Genomic DNA, 3,056 nt, shown 5'->3' with positions numbered 1-3,056 from the left:
AACCGGGGAGTGTGCATTATGGGAAGGACAGTTCACCTGGAGCTAAGGGTCACCAGGCTAGAGACTAAAACCCAAAGGGATTCAGCAGTTGTTCTATGAGCAAAAACGTAGGTGAGGGCTTCCCTGGTGGCGCAGTGGTTGAGAGTCCGCCTGCCGATGCAGGGGACGCGGGTTCGTGCCCCGGTCCGGGAAGATCCCACATGCCGCGGAGCGGCTGGGCCCGTGAGCCATGGCCGCTGAGCCTGTGCGTCCGGAGCCTGTACTCCGCAACGGGAAAGGCCGCAACAGTGAGAGGCCCGCGTACTGCAAAAAACAAACAAACAAACAAACAAACAAAAAAACGTAGGTGAGATCTGGGTCATTTATTGAACCTAGATTTTCTCTTCTGTAAGATCACAAGAACAACAAATGAGCTGTTGTGAGGATTAAAGAATGTAAGAGCTCAAGATTCCATTTCTGGCCCTTGCTAAATGCTCCCCCAAAGTTTTCATATTTCCTTCCAACCTATCCTTCCCTTGCCCCTTACTACTCACCCCAAACAGTGATTTGTATATGAAATCACATAGCTAACACGGCCATGTTTCAGAAGCCAGTGATACTGAGCTTCTTTCTTTCTTTCTTCTGGAGTATAGCTGCTTTACAATGTTGTGTTAGTTTCTGCTATACAACGAAGTGAATCAGCTATATGCATACATATATATCCCTTCCCTCTTGGACCTCCCCCCCATCTCCCCCATCCCACCCATCTTTCTTCACACTGTTCTCAGCCTGAATTACAACCCACCCAAAATATAGATTCTTTGGCAGGAACATAATAACATGGATAAAGGCACAGATGATATGAAAATTAACTTTCAGAAATGGTTGAAATGGGTATGGGTTTCTTTTTTCAGATTTATTCATGAAGCAGAACTTGGTGGTGCCCCAATGGATGGCTTGAAGCTTAAAATCTATCTTTGCACAAGGATTGTTAGTGCTGCCAAATATAACAAAATATGCCACTCACTCTGATAATACTGCCCAGGGTTTGATCTGATTCTGTTATTTCCTAGATCTACCATTAGAACAGTTGACAAGTATTTTCAAGAAAATTTAATTATTGCAGAAGTCTAATGTTTTGGTTAGAAGCTGTGATTTTCAGGATATAAATGGACACTTCAGAATTATTTCAGAAAAACTAAGAAACCCCAGATGCTTGATTTAAAAAGAGCCCTGGAAAGTGATTTTGCTTTAAATTGGCATCTCAGTGTTGTAATTTATCAATGGTGTGATATGGGCGAATTATCTAAGACCTCTGAGCCCTGGTTCCTTCATCTATAAAATCACCTATTATAGGACTCTATGAAGTAACAGCAACCACAATGCCCAGCAAAAAGCAAATCCTTACCAGATGCAGTTTTCCTCAACAGGCATTGGAGATAACTTGTTAGAAACATTGATTTTTTAAAAGTCTTGCGAAATTTTGCCATCTGCAGCAACATGGATGGACTTGGAGGGCATTATGCTAAGTGAAATAAGTCAAACAGAGAGAGACCAATACTGTACGATATCACTCATATGTGGAATCTAAATAATACAACAAACTAGTGAATATAACAGAAAAGAAAGAGACTCACAGAGAGAGGACAAACTAGTGAGTACCAGTGGCAGGGGAGGGGCAATATAGGGGTAGGGGAGGAAGAGGTACAAACTATTATGTACAAAATAAGCTACAAGGATATATGGTACAACACGGGGAATATAGACAATATTTTATAATAACTATAAATGGAGTACAACCTTTACAAAAAAAAAGTCTCAAACTTGCCACACCATTTTCTGTAGGCTGAATTTTAGTCCGAACACCTCCAATGGCCAGCCATCTCATTTCAAGCCATCTAATGCAATCCCAAGCCATAAACAATGTTACAAGGTGAAAAGTAGTAAGTCTCACCTTTAACATGACGCAAGCCAACCCTGTGGTAGCTCTAATCCCATTTTTAAAACCAGTGATAACACGGAGCTGCTTTTGCATGTGACAGTTCTAACACAGAACTCACAAGGCAACCTGGCTAGGATACAAGAGAAGATTCTAGGTTTAACCAGATGTTTAAATAATCAGTTGGACCCCTGTTGCTTCAGATTTCAGGTTTCCACAAGCTCTGCTCTTTCCCTTAAGTGTTTTTTAAACATTTTCCTCTTCTCTCTCCAAAATGAAGTTTTTCAAAAATCTGCTGCCATTCTATGCAACTTCCCTAGGGTACAATCCTTCCGAATTCTTAAGTTATCTCCAAATACTTGCTATTCCACTTCAGGTAAATTCAATAAAACTAGCCTGAAACTAGCTGTGTGTGTGTGTTGAAAACAAAATTCGGTAATTTTCACTATGTTTAGCATGCATGCGGCGACAAGCACCGTCAGTTCTGGGACATGGTGGAAAACAAGCCAGATACAGGGCTTAACTTGGCCTCAAGGTCTATGAGGGCAGAAGACATGGAAAAAGACGATCATATTTCAGGGTGAACTGTGCCACAATGGAGGTAAATGCCAACTGTTCTGGGAGGTTACAGGAGAGGCACTCAGTCCACTTGGGTGTGGAGTGTGTGTGACAGGCGTCAAAGATTTCTCAGAGGAAATGAACGCTGAGCTGCCCTGAAAAATGAAGCGTGAGAGGGAGGGGTGGGGAAAGGGCTATCCGGGCAGAGGAAACCGTACTCACAAAGGCCAGGAGTTAGAAAAGCGTGAAGATCTGTTCAGTCTGACCTGTGTTGGGGGAGGGAGTGGAGTACAGCCAAGGGAGACGTGAGGCTGAGACGGGCAGAGCCTGATGAAGAAGGGCCTGGCAGCAACCTTAGAGAACTTTAACTTTGCCCTCAAGACAACGGGGAACCATTTAAGGGTGACACCGTGGTCTGATCCGATTTGTATTTTAGAACAATTACTCTGGCTGCCATGGAGACCAGTCAGGAGCTCTTGCAGTGGCCCAACAAAGGGGGTTGGGGGGAGGCCTGGATTAAGGTAGGGGAAAGTGGGGAGGAGTAGGTGGGGCTATTTTGAAGGTGGAATTAACAGGCCAT

This window comes from Lagenorhynchus albirostris, chromosome 7 (assembly GCF_949774975.1).
Source record: "Lagenorhynchus albirostris chromosome 7, mLagAlb1.1, whole genome shotgun sequence".
Taxonomy (NCBI): Eukaryota; Metazoa; Chordata; class Mammalia; order Artiodactyla; family Delphinidae; genus Lagenorhynchus; species Lagenorhynchus albirostris.
The sequence above is the reverse complement of the archived record's forward strand: the minus strand, read 5'-3'. Positions refer to the sequence as shown.